General features: G+C 44.1%; 1 pseudogene; it reads right to left on the reverse strand.

The window, feature by feature from the left end:
* Positions 1–3,338: 3,338 nt before the first annotated feature.
* Positions 3,339–3,455, reverse strand: LOC124728433 (annotated as a pseudogene).
* Between the last annotated feature and the right edge of the window lie 16,725 nt (positions 3,456–20,180).

Consider the following 20,180-nt stretch of genomic DNA (forward strand, 5'->3'; position numbering starts at 1 on the left):
ATTGACTGTAATTACATCATTGGTATTGTTCAGCATTACAACAAAGATAGGAGAGTATAAAGAATAGCAACTCAGTTTACTCAAATTTCCGTTCACAAGAATAAACAAGTAGAAGAGTTACACAGTTCCCACACATGATAGCTGTCCGATTACAAACCATTTCAGATGAGAATACCTCGAGGTTGTACCGAGACCTTCTCATCTGAAATAGATAGAAATAGGCCATTATTAACCAACATGCTACTTAGACTGTATGTTGTTGTTGTGGTTATTGTGGTCTTCAGTCCTGAGACTGGTTTACTGCAGCTCTCCATGCTACTCTATCCTGTGCAAGCTTCTTCATCTCCCAGTACCTACTGCAACCTACATCCTTCTGAATCTGCTTAGTGTATTCATCTCTTGGTCTCCCTCTACGATTTTTACCCTCCACGCTGCCCTCCAATACTAAATTGATGATCCCTTGATGCCTCAGAACATGTCCCACTAATCGATCCCTTCTTGTAGTCAAGTTGTGCCACAAACTTCTCTTCTCCCCAATTCTATTCAATACCTCCTCATTAGTTATGTGATCTACCCATCTAACCTTCAGCATTCTTCTGTAGCACCAAATTTCGAAAGCTTCTATTCTCTTCTTGTCTAAACTATTTATCGTCACTTCCATACATGGCTACACTCCATACAAATACTTTCAGAAACGACTTCCTGACACTTAAATCTATACTCGATTTTAACAAATTTCTCTTCTTCAGAAGCGCTTTCCTTGCCATCGCCAGTCTACATTTTATATCCTCTCTACTTCGACTATCATCAGTTATTTTGCTCCCCAAATAGCAATACTCATTTACTACTTTAAGCGTCTCATTTACTAATCTAATTCCCGCAGCATCACCCGATTTAATTTGACTACATTGCATTATCCTCGTTTTGCTTTTGTTGATGTTCATCTTATTTCCTCCTTTCAAGACACTGTCCATTCCGTTCAGCTGCTCTTTCAGGTCCTCTGCTGTCTCTGACAGAATTACAGTGTCATCGGCCAACCTCAAAGTTTTTATTTCTTCTCCATGGATTTTAATTCCTACTCCGAATTTTTCTTTTGTTTCCTTTACTGCTTGCTCAATAAACGGATTGAATAACATCGGGGAGAGGCTACAACCCTGTCTCACTCCCTTCCCAACCACTGCAGCCCTTTCATGTCCCTCGACTCTTATAACTGTCATCTGGTTTCTGTGAAAATTGTAAATTAGACTGTATTACACATCCAAATACAGCATATCACTTCCCTCTACATCCTGCAAATTAGTTTCACCGCGCTCATTTTGTTACATTTTCTTTTTTTATTTTTCTTTGACATTTGCATTATATAAATTACATTCTCATCAACTAGGTAGTAAAAAATTATATAGAACGATTTTAACAATTGTTAAGCATTCATTTCGCTGTAACCTCAGAGAAATCTTTATATATTATGTTCTTTATATTATTAAAAAGAAGCAGTAACAACTGTATACCAGTAAGATTGTAACAATAAGAAGTCTTTGCTATTAGATTTGGAAGTATCCAACCCACCTTACATTTCGAAGCGGTGGGTTACTCTGTACTGTTAATGAAATAAATGCACTCCACCTTCAGGCCAGGAGTGGCCTACCGGAACCATTCGACCGCCATGTCATCCTCAGAGAAGGATGCGGATAGGAGGGGCGTGGGGTCAGCACACCACTCTCCCGGTCGTTATGATGGTATTCTTGACCGAAGCTGCTACTATTCGGTCGAGCTCTTCAAGTGGCATCACGAGGCTGAGTGCACCCTGAAAAATGGCAACAGCCCATGGCGGCTGGATGGTCACCCATCCAAGTGCCGGCCACGCCCAACAGCTCTTAACTTCGGTAAGGCCGTTGCCACTGTTAATGAAATAAATAAATAAACAGTGGAGATGGAAATACTTAAGGGTTGTATATTTAATAAGCAGACGTATCGTCCACCACGGCTCAGGTCGTGGCGGCTTGCGTGAATGAGCAGGTAGTGGGCGTCATTGAGTTGGGACGGTCGGCCGTGGCGCGGCTACTAAATAAGGCAGCAGGCTGCGGGCTGCGGCTGCCGCCCTCGCGTTCGCGGCTCACTGGAGCAACTGACAGGCGACAGGCCACCAGCCCACCCTTTGACCTGCGCAGCTTCCGAGGGCGCGCCACTACAACCCTGCCTGCCTCTACGAGTTGCCTCGTAGCCGCCGCCTCTTGCCATGGTGGCGCGTATGTGCTGGACCTCTACAGGCTGACTTTTATTAAAGTTTTAAAGCACATCTACACACGTAGATGACGCTGAGACGAGTAATTTAATACGTGGAAAGATGGTAAGGACATGCACAATAATTTTGTCGCCAAAAACTTTAATGGGATACGAAAAAAAAAAAAAAATCCTGATCTTACGTCTTTTACCTACTTTTCTACATAGTCACCAACGTTATCAACACATTTCTCCCATCGTGGTACAGTTTCAATACGCCCTTGTTCGTACAAGTCCGTTTAGTTGGAGTGTAGCCATCTGCGGGCTGCTGATTCCACTTTCGCATCTGTTACATGCCGTTGGCCGGCCAGGAAGTTCTTCATGGGACCAAACATATGAAAGACCGAGGGTGCAAGGTCCGGACTGTGTGGTGGAAGCTGGGGCACCTCCCATCCAAACACGGCGATTTTCTCACGAACAGAAGCAGCAGCGTGGGGGAGAGTATTGTCATTAAGAAGTTTCTCCACAGTTAGAGCTACACGTTGCTACGGCTAATTTTAGCTGGAGTGCAGCCGCTGTGAACGCAATGTCCACACCAATTTATTTCTTTGCGTCGTACGGAGCGTTAAGCGCTCCTTTGTGCGCTTGTCGCCAGTTCAGAGAAGAGTCCCCCTCAAATTTCTCTCTTGTCCTACTGATCGCAGAACTGCCTCCCTCCACTTGGGTTCCTTTCCCTGCGTTTCGAAATTCCAATGGGATACGAACAAAAGCACGTGGCGCATTTTCGTCCAGCGAGTGCGACACACGGAAAGATCAATGTACTTTAGGCGTCTAGAACAGGCACAAAACGCCCGATTGGCGGAAACTCACTAAGAAGGAGAAAACTACTGGAGTTTCGATGCAGTTTGATAGAAAAAAAGCACTCCGTCTTCAGGCCACAAGTGGCCCACCGGGACCATCCGACCGCCGTGTCATCCTCAGTTGAGGATGCGGATAGGAGGGGCGTGTGGTCAGCACACCGCTCTCCCGGTCGTTATGATGGTTTTCTTTGACCGGAGCTACTTTTCGGTCGAGTAGCTCCTCAATTGGCATCACGAGGCTGAGTGCACCCCGAAAAATGGCAACAGCGCATGGCGGCTGGATGGTCACCCATCCAAGTGCTGGCCACGCCCGACAGCGCTTAACTTCGGTGGTCTCACGGGAACCGGTGTATCCACTGCGGCAAGGCCGTTGCCAGTTTGATAGAAGGGACGTTGCAATTGGTTGAGGGTGTTTCTACAAAATAAGAGGACGTGAAACAGGAATCCAAGTGGAGGGAGGCAGTTCTGCCATGAGTAGGACAAGAGAGAAATAGGTGGCGACTCTTCTCTGAACTGGCGTCAAGTGCAGAACGGAGCGCTATACGCTCCGTACGACGCAGACAAAAAATTTGTGTGGACACTGCGTTCACAGCGGCTGCACTCCAGCTAAAATTAGCTGTAGCAACGTTTAGCTCCAACTGTGGAGAAAGGAACCAGCCAAATTAGTTAATTCTTCTTGCGAGAACTGAGAGGGCACTATAATATGCACGCTGCTCCAACCATGCGCGTGTATATCGCCACATAATAAGACTAGGACTGAGTACATGTTTTCTCGCATAACGAGAAACATAGGGAAAGTTTCGGCTGGAAAGTTCACCAAAGGCCAGATTAGTTTTGTAGGAATTTCAGTGGGAGAGAGCGGACTTGCAGACAGCAGCACGTCGCAGCTTAAGGTAAATACTGCATGCAGAGGCATAAACTTTGTTGGTTCACCAGCTTGCGCCCACTGTAAACTCGAGCAGGCTTGGGTAATCTTGCGCTCAAATATGTCACTTGACTAACCATCCACCGTAGACTTGATTGTCATCCTAAATAGTACCGAACTCTGAAACGGAATCGGACGATTTTCGTAGTACTGACCAACATCATAACATATGTGTAGGAGCAGTTTTGTAAAGAAATGTCCAATTAAACTTACATATTATTGTGCTTAAGGTTAATGTAAAGAAACTTCCAATTAAACTTTCATAATATTGTGCTTAAGATTAATGTTCTTTCAGAGAGTTAATATTTAACATTGCTGTGTATAAACTTATTTCACTTTTTGATGTTGGCAAGATGCGTTATCCATTGCGCTGTTTTTATGTTGGCGAGTTGAAAACTGTGTGAAAAGCTGTAATTTGGTGAGAAATATTGCGACATTAAACTTGTCATTCCACCTCACACAGTTGTTGTCAATTCAAGAATAAGCAAAAACAAAAACCCCGCAACCATACATCGTTAGCATTAATGCTGTGACATTAGAACACGACACAACTTAACCAAAGTTTTAATATAGGCTGTAGCATGCACAGTCTTCAGCAAAGTACTCTAGTAACACATCACGCTATTCCAGAAAACTGTCACAAGCACTTTACTAGCGGACTGAGTCACTCTGAACTTTTTTCATCCTGGGGAACCAGCATGCTTCCACACTCTATAGATACCTGCTTGGTATCGGGCGTGTAGTGGTACGCCCACGAATCACCAACAGTGAAGACATGCCACAGTGCTGCGTAACGAGTTAAGTCATCCAAGCCTGTCATCACTCGCTGGGCCCATGTGGTTGTCAGTCACTTTCTTAGGCACCCAACGAGCACTAACTTTACGATATTTCGGCGTCTGATGTACTGTATCGATAGGAAATGTTAAACTGCTCCTACAGGGTTCGTAGATCCACACGCTGGTCCTTCAAAATTTCTGCCTCGTTGGCCCCGACATTCTGCGGGGTTGCAGCTGTTACCGGCCGCCCGGAGCGTCGAGAATTACTAAGGTTCACACGGCAGGAGATCTACGGTCCGTGCAATCGTCCCCATACACGCCACCCATGTCTCTGTGAACTGCACTCGGTTTAAACCCTTTGTCCCACAGATATCGAACGACAATTCGCCGCTCTTCACAAGATGACGACAGTATCGTGCACACCATTTGTAAATGTTATCTGATGTATACGTAGAAGTTACACACTCATTTAAGTGTGACGCAATGCGGTAGGTTTTCTTGTAGTGTACTTCACAATAAATCAGAGGAGACCGCGAGATCGGTAAATAAAATAATAAATCTTACCTCAGTCTAAACACAAAATTATCTAACGCACTGAAAAATGTACTGCCTGCCAGAAGCAAGTGTCGAATCCCGAGCCCCACACGCTCAAGTCGCGCACGTGGGCCCGGAGTCACACCGACATTGTACTTGAACTTGGTTGGGATAATCAAGTGCGACAGACCAATAGGCTCAACCCCTGCCTGTACGGCGATGTACGTCGTGTGGCAACATAACATGCTCAACATTTGTCATCCACTTTCGGCGTATTTTTCAGCATTTGCAACTCCATGTGTCTTATATTAAATTAATTGTCTCAGCGTCATTTATGTCGCTTTGGAGGTTTTTAAACGTGGGTAACTATCACATTATGTAGTAGACTACGGACTCTTATTACGCGAGGATGACAGTCCCGCCCACCACTGCGTTCTGCCTCTTGAAGCAGAGGTCCAGGTTTAGAGTCCCATTTGAAGCATGACTTTCGTTTTTAAATGGAATTGCTTCCAAAACACACTACAAGGTTAAATGTGTCCAGACATCTATTAGTGGACATTAATACCGGGTGTCACCACCCTTGGCCTTATGACGTCCTCAAATTTGCTAGCGTCACTTTCAATGAGGTTTCTGAATGTCTATGGAGGAGTTGCAACCCACATTTCCTCAAAAGCTGAAACCAGAGATGATAATGGTGTTTGACACTGAGGTCAGGAGTGAAGTCGACGTTCTAACTCGTCCCAAAGGTGTCCCGTTGGTTTCAGGTCGGGACTGTGGAATGTTACTGTCCACAGACCACCGCCTCACAGATGCCGCTTTGTCGTAAAGCAGTATCTGTGAGGCAGTCCCCAAATGGACTGGCATTGTCATCCTGCTAGAAACAGTCACCGTCTCCGAACTGTTCCTCCATTGTATGAAGTACACAGTGCTGTAAAATATGTTAATATACTTTCGCATTTAGCGTTGTCTAAGCGCAGTAAGGTGACCACACCCTAACCACGAAAACTACCTCCACACCATAACACCATCTCCTCCGTACTTCGCTGTTGGAACCTGGACATTCACCAGTCCCAAACTCTTCCATCGAATTGCCACATGGTTAAGCATGGTTCATCACTCCAGATCCCTCAGTCATCCACTGTCCAGTCGCGTCTCTCTTTCCACCACCTCAAGCGTCGCTTAGCACTGACTGAAGAAATCCGTGGCGTATGAGAAGCTGCTCGAATATTATACTCCGTTCTTTTTAACTGCCAGCGCAAGGTCCTTGTGCTAACTGGACCGCCGATAGCACTTCGGAATTCACGAGTGATTCCTTCTGGTGAAATCAAGCGGTATTTCACAGCCTCCTTGCGCAATGATCGACGGTCAGTGTCCATCAGTACATGAGGCCTGCCTGGTCTTGTCTAGCTACGGCTGTTCCTTCACCTTCCCACTTCACATCACATCAACAGCAGTCGACTTCGGCATCTTTAGAATGGTTGAAATCTCCCTGATGGACTTGTTACTCGGCTGCCATCGAATGACTAGTCTACGTCAGAAGTCAATAAGTCCACGAAAGCGACCATTTCACTGTTACTGCTTTTCTACTGACAACACAATACTCTCCACCTCGCTTGAAGCTGTTGGTTCCGCCTCTCGCGAATCTGGTGGTCAGTTCCGCGTTGCACAGCGATGTCCGCATAGTTTTGATAAGACAGTGTAGCTAAATCAAGTTAAAGTTCAAAGAAAAATAAAATGCCTGACAAGTAGCAAAGCAAGTTTAAGTCTAATCTAAAATCACAAAATCATTTCTCCTGGATAACTCCTATCCATGAACACACTCTGCTTATTAATACAACTGTTTCCAGCAGAAACGCCTGCATCTTGGAGAGTACGCCTCTTGTGAAGTCTAATGGTCAATTACGCAATTCATAGGGGTGAAAAAATGGCAGATATGGCTACATATTTGTGGACTGTGTGCTAGTCACAATCGAGAAAACATATTGCAGCTGACATTAAAAAATAAGCAATACAGAGGCCGTATGCCTATGCCAGTTTAAATAAACCAAAAACAAATTAATAATATGACTAAGCTGCCACTCATCAGGAAATGAGCAAAAACGAACTTCTGTGCCGCAGTGGTAAGATGCTGGATGACAGTGGTTCAAATTCACATTCAGCTATCCGGATTAAGGTTTTGCATGATTTCTCTAAATCGCTTAAGGCGTATGGCGGCGTGGTCCTGTGAAAGAACATGGCCGATATCCTCGATCCTTCCTTAATAGCCGGCCGGGATGGCCGAGCGGTTCTAGGCGCTACAGTTTGGAACCGCGCGACCGCTACGTCCGCAGGTTCGAATCCTGCCTCGGGCATGGATGTGTGTGATGTCCTTAGGTTAGTTAGGTTTAAGTAGTTCTAAGTTCTAGGGGACTGATGACCTCAGAAGTTAAGTCCCCTAGTGCTCAGAGCCATTTTTGAACCTTCCTTAATCGGAGCTTGTGCTCCGTCTCTAACGACCTCGTCAAGGACGGGACGTTAAGCACTTATCTTTCTTCTTTCTTTAAAAAGCAAAAGGATTACACTATTAACAGTACGCGTTTATCTTACAATGATTAACGTTTCAATACATTACCTGTAAACCATGTCAGAGTGACTTATCCTGCGGAATAGCGCTTTGGGAGAATGACTTATGTCTCAAAAACGAAAGACCAAATTAACTATATGTTTACAACATAAGCGTCTCAAAAGCAATTTTCCAATGAACAAGAAAGATCACAAGATATTAACACCAGAAATGTTTCACACGAGCTGCACTCGTACGCTGATTTTTCTATAATATCATGACTATCCTTCAAAAATTTCACTGTGCTGAAGTAAACTTTTCGAAACATTTTCTATAGAATAAAGCGGCTGGCATTTTCGACCTATCCGTAATCGGATATTTTGAAAGTTAATTTTTTTCAAAAATTCGAGAATGATTTTATTTCTGGAACTGCACTAAAAGCTGTTAGTTACAAGATGCAAAATAACAGCTATAATGCCTAGGGATTGTTGGAAAAATTCTCCTAATGTGCAGACCGCGCACGTCCAGGAAAAGTATGTGAAGATCGCAGGTTAAAAAAAGAGGTCGCTAGATATGAACTGCAGACTACAGTTATTTTAACCGTTCCGTCCAATGACCACAAAACACCAATCGTCGCAGTTGTAAATTTCTTTAAAGACCAAGTGCCGCTAATATATTGACAGCTTTGGACATGACCATTACGCGTCAGACCACTGTGGCCCGTTACCAAGCCGTGAAAGCTCCCAGATACGAGACCGCTTCACCGCAAAAGTCGCCGCTCGCTGGCGCTCACCAAACCATACCCTGTGCTGATTAGTTGAAATGGCTCTGAGCACTATGAGACTTAACTTCTGAGGTCATCAGTCCCCTAGAACTTAGAACTCCTTAAACCTAACTAACCTAAGGATATCACATACATCCAGCCCAGTGCTGAGAACAGAATGAAGGTAATGTACTCTTAAAGCGACACACTCTGTACATGTGTTTCGTTGTGGTCCTCAGTCAGAATACTCTCCACGGTAGTCTATTCTGTGCAATCCTCTTCATCTCCGAGTAACTGCTGCAACCTACATCCGTTTGAACCCGTTTATTGTATCGTCTCCTGGTCTCCCTCGACAGTACCCCTCCCCCACAACTGATGACGCCTTGACGTCTAAGAATGTGTCCTGTCAACCAGTCTCTGCCTTTAGTCAAGTTATGCCACAAATTTCTTTTGTTCTCAAGTCCATTCAGTACTTATTCATTAGTTTCGCGATCCAGTGATCCGATTTTTAGCATTCTACTGTAGCATCACTTTTCGGAGGCTTGTATTCTCTTCTTGTCTGAACTGCTTACTGTCCACATTTCACTTCCATACAAGGTACACGTGAGGCAATACTAACCTTACGACTTATCTTAGAAGAAAGATTAAGAAAAGGCAAACCTACGTTTCTAGCATTTGTAGACTTAGAGAAAGCTTTTGACAACGTTAACTGGAATACTCTCTTTCAAATTATGAAGGTGGCAGGGGTAAAATACAGGGAGCGAAAGGCTATTTACAATTTGTACAGAAACCAGATGGCAGTTATAAGAGTCGAGGGGAATGAAAGGGAAGCAGTGGTTGGGAAAGGAGTGAGACAGGGTTGTAGCCTCTCCCCGATATTGTTCAATCTGTATATTGATCAAGCAGTAAAGGAAACAAAAGAAAAATTCGGAGTAGGTATTAAAATTCATGGAGAAGAAGTAAAAACTTGGAGGTTCGCCGATGACATTGCAATTCTGTCAGAGACAGCAAAGGACTTGGAAGAGCAGTTGAACGGAATGGACAGTGTCTTGAAAGGAGGATATAAGATGAACATCAACAAAAGCAAAACGAGGATAATGGAATATAGTCAAATTAAATCGGGTGATGCTGAGGGGTTAGATTAGGAAATGAGACACTTAAAGTAGTAAAGGAGTTTTGCTATTTAGGGAGTAAAATAACTGGTGATGGTCGAAGTAGAGAGGATATAAAATGTAGACTGGCAATGGCAAGGAAATCGTTTCTGAAGAAGAGAAATTTGTTAACATCGAGTATAGATTTAAGTGTCAGGAAGTCGTTTCTGAAAGTATTTGTATGGAGTGTAGCCATGTATGGAAGTGAAACATGGACAATAACCAGTTTGGACAAGAAGAGAATAGAAGCTTTCGAAATGTGGTGCTACAGAAGAATGTTGAAGATAAGGTGGGTAGATCACGTAACTAATGAGGAGGTATTGAATAGGATTGGGGAGAAGAGAAGTTTGTGGCACAACTTGACTAGAAGAAGGGATCGGTTGGTAGGACATGTTTTGAGGCATCAAGGGATCACAAATTTAGCATTGGAGGGCAGCGTGGAGGGTAAAAATCGTAGAGGGAGACCAGGAGATCAATACACTAAGCAGATTCAGAAGGATGTAGGTTGCAGTATGTACTGGGAGATGAAGAAGCTTGCACAGTATAGAGTAGCATGGAGAGCTGCATCAAACCAGTCTCAGGACCGAAGACCACAACAACAACAACAAGGTACACTTCAACCAAAAACGTTCGGAAAAGCCTTTCTAACACTTATTTCAGTTCGATGTTAACAAATTTCTCTTCTTCAGAAACGCTTTTCTCGCTGTTGCCAGTCAACATTTTATATCCTCTCTACTTCATCCATTATCAGTTCTTTTAATTTCATTGTCTAACCAGTAAAACTTAACTACTTGTAGTGTTTCGTTTAACAATTTCATTGCCTAAACATCGCCTGATTTAATTTCACTACATTCCACTACCCTTGTATTGCATGTGTTGATGTCCATGTAACATCCTCCTTTCAAGACACTGTCCGTTCTATCCAATTCTTTGCGGTCTCTGACATAATTACAGTTAAGCCTGTACCAGCTCTATACCAACTATGTATGTTGAGATAATCTCAGGAACTGCTGTAGGGATTTTGTTACAATTTGCAGTAATAAAAGGGCTGATTTCTCGAGGAAGGTCTGTGTGTATAATTTACTGTTTATGAGTGTGTAATGTATGCACTCTAACCTGTTACATGTTTAATTGGCTTTTGGAACGACATCTCGTGGCAATGATGGGGGCTATGAGCTGGTCTGCTGGAGAGCAGGCGCTATCAGGAGGGAAAAGCCGTAAAGTAAACAGCCGCCGTGACTCCAGAGGGCAGCGGAGGTTGACCAGATTCTACGTCGGGCTGGTGGTCTTGTGATATGCGTAGTCAACGATGGCAATGACATAAACCGCATTTAAGTAGCAGCTTGTTTTCGTATTTATAAAGAAGAACGATTTTTTCTCGGAACAGAAGGCCGATGAAGCCGGCGCCGATGAAGGAGAATATGGAGACCGCAACGAAGGACTGGAAAGGGAGGTCTGTGGGCCCATTTAAGAAAAAATCAGAAAACGAAAAAAGTGGTAAAGCGTGTGTCTGGAAAACGAAATGTCCTGTCTGCTTGAATCCAGTCGGACCATGGATTTTTCAGTCTGCATTTTAAACTGACATTCACCTCTCAATGATGTGGAGACTCGCCAGAAACAAGTGGTACGGATTTCACCGCACAAAGTAGAATTCCCTTCCCTCAGTTAGATAACTGAGGGAGGTTAGGGAGACGCAAGTAAGCAACGTGGCGGACAATTGAAAGACTTGGACCGACCCATTCAGCCACACGAAATTGGTTCCAGGACCTGCCATAAATCTATTCGTATCTTCTTCGTCTACACATATTATGAAATTCCCGGCCGCGTCAACTTGTCTGTATGAGAAGGCTGATGTCAGGAGTTCCTGTACAGATTTTGATACAGTTTACACTAATATACTGATTCACGAGGCAGGTTTGTACATATCTGTTTTATTACTGCGACTTGTCCGTAATTCTTGTAGTTTCGCGAATTCCAATGGCATCATTAACAGATTCCTGGTCTGGCATAAATGAGCAACCTTTTCATCATTAGTCAAGATGTAAAAGAAATAGAAATCCTCTACGTTCTTCTGGGGCTAGTGATTCGAAGTAGGAAAAAGGATTAGGAGTTAACGTTCAGTCAATGATGAAGTCGCTACGGAGGAAGCCTGACCTCGAAATAGGAAGAATGGATAAGGAAACGGGACGCGCCTTTTTCGGAGGGAACACTGTGCCATTTGTCTGAAGCGATTTACGAAATAATTGGACTGGGATTTTTACGCTGTTATTTTTGTACGCCGTCCCACAAAAAAAGCAGTCTGAGGAACCAAAGGACAATTTCAACAAACAAATAGTATTTCTACATCTAATTTGACTCACCATACAATAGCAACATACAATAACAGAAGAAGTAGGCCTATAGGAATCTCGTTCCCAAAATATGTAAATCATTTTTCATCTAAAGGGACAAGTATGAAATTCACATATAAAAGCTAACCCCCGAAATTGTTCCCGTTTTTCTGCTTTTCCTCAACACTTAAAACTGTGGCATGTGTACGCTGGACCATGGCACTGGACAAAGACTAGCATATGCATGCTATAACAGGAAAGTATGAACCTGTTAGAACGTACACTCTCTTCAAAACAACGCAGGTGTCATCAGAGTTGACGCGTAAACACGACTGGCACTTTACTGCGTTTCTCGTTGGTAACACAAAAGCCTCATTATTTCGGACGCACAGGCACCACAGAGCTTATCTTCCGCTTTTGACGATTCGGCCATAAGGAAGGATGTTTATTTCACCTGAAACGCAAATAACATTCAGCTGCAGCCTCCAGATAGCGTCGCTGCATACGGACAAAACTACACTACACTACTCTTCCCCCCACCCTACGCATTTGATGTACGCTGAGAGCCCAACGCAAGTAGATACGAATGTTCGGAGAGTGTTATTTGGAAAAAGTTTAAGGAAAGAATGTGCGTTGCAGATATTTTATTACCTGTACCAAGCAGAGTGGACATTAAAATGTCAAGTCTGTGAAAACAGCGGTTTTGTGTCTAGCTCCATCTGCATCTGCTTATCTATTTATATTTTATCACAAAAGTTATCGGCACAGTTCGTGTATCATGAAGTATCTCGTGTGCAGCAATGTAAAAGTGGTCAAGATGAACTGTTTTCCGTTTTGAAAAATGGTTCAAATGGCTCTGAGCACTATGAGACTTTAACATCTGAGGTCATCAGTCCCCTAGAACTTAGAACTACTTAAACAATTGTGTTGTGTTATTAACTGTAATAATTTTATGGTTTCATCTGTGTGTTCATGAGGTAGCTGGTTGTGTGTTTTCAGGTTTTCTGCAATTATTCATATGGTTTCATTAACAGGAATGCAACTGTACATACTTTCTACATCAAAGAGAGCAATGTTGCTGTGTCAAGGATTTTAGTGTCTATTATGTGTTCTACCTTTATATGTCTGTACAAAATGATGAGTGTTCCTATAATTTACGTTTCCAGTAAGGAGCAATATTTGAGACGATGTGTCATGTAAGCCTTTCTAATAGGACGATTCATATTATACGACGCAAACATGTGTCCATAAACAGCATTTTTTAGTTAGCTGGCCGGACCGGGCCGGTTGCTCTCGAGTGAAAGCCCAGCACGTTGCGTTATCGCGCCCTTAGAGGAGTCATGTAAGGTAAGCTGGTGGGGGGCACCAAATTGAAGACGTCTCTCCGGCAATACCATGCAGCCACGCCGTGTCGTACACCCGTTTATCAACGAAGTTGGGCGCTGTCAATATACCGCAGTGCCAGCACGTTAAACAGACGGCGAACTCTGCGGGTTAAAGTGCTCTGCGGAGTCTTCCGTGTGCCGACAAAACTTTGCAGCGCGCCGCTTCCTTCATGAGACTGTCGAAGAGCTCCCGGCAGCAAACTTCCATTAACTGGTATCCTGATATCGCGCTACCAGATACTCCTGGCATTGTGGCTGGCGAACAGAGGAAGACTTACGAGAGAAGTGCTTGAGAATGCCCATGCTATCGCGGCAGCAGTAGTGCCTCACCATAATACAGGCCGCGTTTTGTGTAGATAACAAAGGTGCTGGAAACATAGCCTGGGCCCAGATGCGTGTGCTAAGGTAGCAGAAATTCCCGATAAAAAAGAATTATCTGAAAATAATCTTAAAATGAAGAAATACGGAGATTAGTACTTGCAGCAGCAACCTGAATTAGAGATCATTTGAGACAGAGAAAAGACTCCAGAATCCAAAATACTTGTTTACGTCCTTGGAAAGGAAGGTGTCGAGCTTGCGCCGGATGGCATCTGATGCTTGAGTTCTAATTCTCCGAAACGCGCGTGGGAACTTAAGTAAAGTTACTGGTTACTTATATTTGATTTCATTTTACAAGATTCACTGATAGCTGCAAAGCAAAATGCTCACGTTGATACTTGATAAATAAGCGGCATCCCTCAACTATGGACTGCCCATCAGCTTGTCGGCGATATTTCTGGAGTCCAAAACTTTAAGTGTCCAAATTATACGGATACGAATAATGCTATAGTTATTTGAATTAAAGATTCAGTGGCTGGACATGAGTTCTCTACCTCAACAGCAATAAAAGAAATGAGTTAAGATTGGGAAATTGGATGATGCAGCATTTTTCCGAGTCTTAATTATTCTGAAGTTGGGATGAGTCAGTGACGAGGAATCGAACATGGAAATCAGAATTGAACTAAGTTACGACGATGCTTTACAATTTCTACTTCTAATGGCCTATTATGATTAATTTTGTTGCCTGGTGTGCTGGTAAGCAGGTACCGAATCGTTGGGCGAGAAGATTCTTGGAGTACACATTCAAATAGCAGTCAAGAAACATCTTACATCCACAAATATAAATCTCGAATAATAACTACCGTTTCTTATTTATACAGAGGAGCACCTTCCCACGAACTATCTACGAACTTCCAGGAAGGCAGAAGATATGACCCTTAAGTCTATTTATCTTTAACTCGAAGTCATACAGTGACTTAGGGAATATAAATGTAGATGCATTTCTCTCACCAACGAAAAATCTTTGCCAGCACAAAGGATCGAGATCTTGTCCTTGGTATGTCCACAATGCACGAAAACCTCTGAGCCAGCCAGACTGCAACGGTAAACCTCGATCTTAACGGCTATGCTGTGATAACGCTATACGAATGGGCCTAATTAAGCCTGCTGTAATAAAGACTGATCGCTTTAATTACTTCAGCATGTTCGATCCACTAGAGTCGTATCAGTTAAGAACGTACCTGTATAGCAGAATACTATACTCAGACACGAGACTGACTTAAACTCTTCGTTATGAACGTATTTGATTGCAGGTCGCTTAAATATATTTAGTTAGGGTTAAGTAACGACTTGAAAATAACTTACTACCCACTATAAGCCAAAACAATTTCCAAGCAACTGCCCTTAAAATTTTTTATAAATCAACAGGCTTTAGACTCTCAAAACTAATTATTCCAGACAAACACATGAAAAAGTACACCTGACAAATGACAGAAATTAACAACTCTGAAATTTGCATGACGTATTCAACAAACATGTAGGATCTCTTCGTAAAAGCTGCAATCAACAGGTGAGCAATAACTTGTACACACAAACTCGAATTGTCATATTATTTCACTCACACGCACTATTCCAGTCATGGGATAGAGATATGCACGTGTACAGTTGGCGATAGTATCGCGTTCGCAATGTATGAAAGGGCAGTGCACTGGTGGAGCTGTCGTTTGAACTCAGGTGATTCGTGTGGAAAGGTTTCTGACTTAATTATGGCCGCACGACGGGAATTAACGAACGCGAGATGGGAGTTGGAGGTAGGCGCATGGGACATTACATTTTGAAAATCGTTAGGGAAATCAATATTCTGAGATTCACAGTCTCAAGAGTGTGCCGAGATACCAAATTTCAGGCATTAGTTCTCGCCACGGACCACGCAGTGGTCGACGGCTTTCACTTAACGACCGAAAGCAGCAGCGTTTAAGTAGATTTCCCAATGCAGTTCTTCGAGAAATAACTCCATAAATTGATCTGGGTCGTACGACGAACATATCTGTCAGGACAATGTGACGAAATTTGACGTTAATAGGCTATGGGAGCAGACGACCGACGCAACTCTTTTGTTAAAAGCACGACATTGCCTGCAGCACCTGTTCTGGGCTCGTGACTATATCGGATGAACACTAGGCGAATGGAAAACCGTAGCCTGGTCAGATGAATCCCGATTTCAGGTAGCAAGAACAGATAGTTGGGTTCGAGAATGGTGCAGACCCCACGAAGCCTTGGAGCCAAGTTGTCAACAAAGCACTGCGCAAGCTGGTGGTGGTTCAATAGTGGTGTGGGCTATATTTACGTGGAATGGACTGGGTCCTCTCGTTCAACTAAACCGATCATTGATTGGGAACGGTTATGTTCGGCTACTCGGAGAAGAAATGCAATCATTGATGGACATCGTCTTCCTAAATGGTATTTTTATGCGTCATAATGCGCCATGTCACCGAGCCGATAGCCCATCATGAATCCCATCGAACATTTATGAGACATAATCGCCATGTCAGTTAGTACACAAAATCCTGCGCACTTTCACAATTATGGATGGTTGTAGAGGCAGCGCGGCGAATTTTTCTACAGGGGGATTCTAACGAGTGCTCTTTCGTGTCATTTCCTGGGAGATCTCGTCATTCTGGAATGCACAATGGATAACAAAAATATGCACCTATCCCTGGTTGTTTCTGCTTGGCACGATAACATGTATCGTCAGGACAATGCAATGTGTCACACAGCTCGCAGCGTAGGTGCTTGGTCCAAAGAGCACCAGAATGAGTTCACCGTAACCCTCTGACCACTAAACTCCCCGGATTTAAACCCAATGGAGAGTCTGTGTACCAAATTGATGGGGCTTTACGTACCATGGATACCCAACCGAGAAACATAACGCAGATGCCCAAGGAGCTGGAATCAGCGTGTTTCACCATTTCCCTTTTTACCTTTCAGAACCTCACTGACTCTCTTCCTTCACGTCTCGCAGCAGTCCGTGCTATAAAAGATTGTTAGTCAGGCTTTTAACATGTGGTCCCATTAATGTGACTGGGCAGTGTGGTTCGGTAGTAGTGTAGCAAGCCGTCAAGCTCCGGCTGGCGCCAAGGCGACATTAATACGCTCCCAGCGAGCAACCAGGGCGTTCGTTGGAGAGCCATTCGAGATATGCTGGGCAGCCAACGTTCCTTTTATGATAGCCACTTGTAGCCGATTTTCATTGGGCATTGGAGTCCATGGTTCGGCACAGTCCCCGAATGACCGACGCTTTCAGTGCCGCCGTCAAAGGCAATAATGTTTTTCTACGCGTGGGTCGTCTAGGGATGAGTACCGAACGAAAAATAACGATACTCTACTCATGAGTAGCATCGTGAGTAAAGTATCGCACTCATAAAAGTATCGAAAGAACCGTGTCGATACGTTTATCTCAAAACTACTTTTTGGTTCAAAATGGTTCAAATGGCTCTAAGCACTATGGGACTCAACATCTGAGGTCATCAGTCCCCTAGACTTAGAACTACTTAAACCTAACTAACGTAAGGACACCACACACATCCATGCCCGAGGCAGGATTCGAACCTGCGACCGTAGTAGCAGCTCCGTTCCGGACTGAAGCGCCTAGAACCGCTCGGCCACATCGGCTGGCTACTTTTTGGACTTGTCCGACTTTCATCCGTATCGTCATGTATTTATACTGACAAATGTGTCACACTGTATTCATTCTCTCTACTGAGTAAATAATTTTACTTGCTGACAACGTCACATTTATGGAAAATATTTTACAGTTCACTTTATTACCGTCCAAAAATGCTGCCAAATTTCACTTTTTATAGGCGCCATTCTGTCCGTTAATTCATTAATTCTTGCCATAAAAGTGGCTTAAACAACAACAATAGAAACACAGACTAGTAAGTCCAGTCGCGAAAATGAGGGGATTCCTTGTGAACGAACTGTGAACGAAACGCTTCCGAGGTTGGCAAATAGTCGCAAGTGTTTTCGCACACTCACGTGTCGCTCGTACGCACGCCACTCGTTCAGGTGTTGGCCCGTTTGTGCTCGTGCGTTCAACTGTTGAAAGTGTTGGAACTAAGTTGTAAGGACAAAATTTTGGGTAAATAATAAAAATTTGACAAATCCCTACTGGAAATTACTGATTCGAGTAAATGTATCAATTGAAATGCATCGAGTGATAAGGGATCGATATCGACGTGTAAGTACTGGGTATCAAAAAAATAACGATATTCTTTACTTCTGACCGTAGCAGTAGCCGTGGCAGCTGAAGAGACCACATCGACTTCAGCTGGTGCTGCGTAAGACGGCTGTCTCAGGACTGGACCCACGCTGAAGTATCTTTGCTGTCGACGCGCCCATCACCACCACAACAAACCCCCTTGTGGCTGGTACATTCAAAACCAGACCGCGTCTGCAGGACGTTAGCGCCTATTCGTCTCCATTGCCTCATTAATGTCATGTCTCGTTGCGAGCAAAGAGTTCGATACAACTCCCGGCTTTGTTTTTGAGGTGCTACGGCTTCCCTTCTCGCCGCGAGGGCCCATATCTTCACTACAGCCGTTCAGACATCAAAGCCCGACCGTCAGAAGATCGCTTCCCCACTATTTCAATAGCTGTTCCACAAACCCCTGTGCTACAGGACACAGACCACTGTGCTCGTTCACCGATCCTCGTGACTCTATTTGCTGATGCAAAGTCAATAGCCGGCCGGTGTGGCCGAGCGGTTCTAGGCGCTGCGGTCGCAGGTTCGAATCCTGCCTCGGGCGTGGATGTGTGTGATGTCCTTAGGTTAGTTATGTTTAAGTAGTTCTAAGTTCTAGGGAACTGATAACCTCAGATGTTAAATCCCATAGTGCTCAGAGCCATTTGAACCAATGTCAATATCTCAAACGAAAAGGTAGTTATCCACTTGTGCTAACAGACTATTTACAAGTATCTTTGTTGTGTAAGAAGCAAGAGGTACACAACAAATACCGTGAGTGGTCGTCAGCACATGGCCATAACCAGTCGCCTGGCGTCTCTCATTTCCGAGCAGCAGCCTCCAGCATTCTTCTTGCTTTCACGCCTCTTCCTCCGCCGATAGTGTGCACGGCCAACAGGGACCGCTGTCAGCACATTGTTTCTGCCTTGCACTCGGGTACCTAGAAGTCTTCTCCGATGTCAGGCACCAAAGCTCGGAGCGATGCGGACACTCAGATGTTTACGAACCAAAAATCAGACCAGTTCACTGGCTGCAGTTAGTTTAGTACAGTTCTCTGAAGTCTACCTTACAACTTAGCAGTCGCTGTTTACAGAGAACTAGGATCAGTAACAGAGTGTCAGCAAACATTACAATCAGTGGTACAATATGATGAGCGTTTGTAAGGTTGCCATAATTTCGCACCTTACAAGCACTCGTCTACATACGTTGTCGTGATTTACAACCGGAAGTTTGTATCATTTAGTAGGTCGTACTTATGTATATTTAAAGAAGACTGACATTGTCACGTACTCCTTGTAAATGGTTGTTAACCCTTATTGCATGGAAGGTGATAGAGAGCATAACGGCGTAATGAATAATTACCAATACTTGTAGAGGTTGTAACGCCAGTGTAAATGAAATGGCAGGTGTAACTCAAGCTCTGAGTGGAGAAGCCCGCACAGGTGTGTTGGTCCTGCTTAACACAGGAAGTAGACAAGACGGAGGACGGTCGGGGCACCTGAGCGCTGAAGCACAGTACAGCGGCAGCCGGTATTGTACCGGGGTCGGAAGGATAACCGAATAATACTTCGGAAACTCTGAAAATCATGGAGGCAGCAGAGAGGAACTAGGAAGCGTTACCTCGGAAATAGCAGACTGGGTTATATCCGAGGATTTTTACTCTGAGAAGCGTAACATTGTACGAGTATAGGTATTTCCTTTCCGCGCTGGACGACAAAAGACTGAAATATGGCTGATCTTTGTTCTGAAGAATCTGTAGAGAGGGAGAATATTCCGTGGTTTCGAGAACATGATTCGCCTTCTGAGTTACAAGGGAGGGGAGCCGAGCTTTGCTGGGAAGCCAGTGGTGGGGAGGTCTTCCGTTTTGAGCGCCAGAGTTTGACTGTCGCTCAGTATCAGCTTTTGTTGCTACAGACGGACTTACTGTCTTTGCTCTCAGGAGATTTTATAGTTAGAACGGTTAGGCACTGCACTTGTGAACTTATACGATTCTGGACTTCGCCTCCGGGTTGGGAGTCGTCGTTGAGTACGCAGCGTTCAGTGATTGAGAGCACTTCTTCTGCGTATACTTACGTTGAGACGTTGCCTGAACTCCGTCCCTGTGGCTGGGAGTTCGCGTCTCTCGTCTGTAGA

The sequence above is a fragment of the Schistocerca piceifrons genome, chromosome 1 (assembly GCF_021461385.2).
Source record: "Schistocerca piceifrons isolate TAMUIC-IGC-003096 chromosome 1, iqSchPice1.1, whole genome shotgun sequence".
NCBI lineage: Eukaryota > Metazoa > Arthropoda > Insecta > Orthoptera > Acrididae > Schistocerca > Schistocerca piceifrons.